Below are 562 nucleotides of genomic sequence, written 5' to 3'. Positions count from 1 at the left end.
AAAAAAAAAAAAAAAAAAAAAAAAAAAAAAAAAAAAAAAAAAAAAGCGACAGAAAATTTTTTTTTTTTTATTTTTTTTAGAGACCTTCCATTTTTTTGTAATTATTATTTTTATTTCTTTTCTTTACACTATATTTGGACTTTGGACTTTGGACTTTGACAAAAAAAATTTAAACCCTAAGGAAGGGTACGTTAAATATAAAACTGTTTGCAGGGAAGGACGACGATTACAATATCGTCTCGGCCCCTCGGGTTCGCACATGACATAGGAGTCGTGGCCCGAGTCGACTTCAGCGGTTCTGCGCCCGTCTGGTACGGGAGGTAAGCCTTCGAAACACCCGCGAATCCCCTGTCAGCGGGTTTATTGTATACCTTAAGGTGAATATATGCTGAGGATTTGAATACGGTTGTTTTAATTTCCTAGTAAAGGGCAAGGCCTAGCCAAATTAAGATAAGGACTCGAATTTCATCATCGTTTCCTTCTTTCCAGCCTTAGGAAAACGAAACCAAACGCGAACCTAAGCTTAAAATTTTGACTAGAACGAGACCTATAGGGTAACGAG

Source organism: Papaver somniferum, unplaced genomic scaffold, assembly GCF_003573695.1.
Source record: "Papaver somniferum cultivar HN1 unplaced genomic scaffold, ASM357369v1 unplaced-scaffold_21, whole genome shotgun sequence".
In the NCBI taxonomy this organism is placed as follows: Eukaryota; Viridiplantae; Streptophyta; class Magnoliopsida; order Ranunculales; family Papaveraceae; genus Papaver; species Papaver somniferum.
This window is presented reverse-complemented; position numbering follows the sequence as displayed.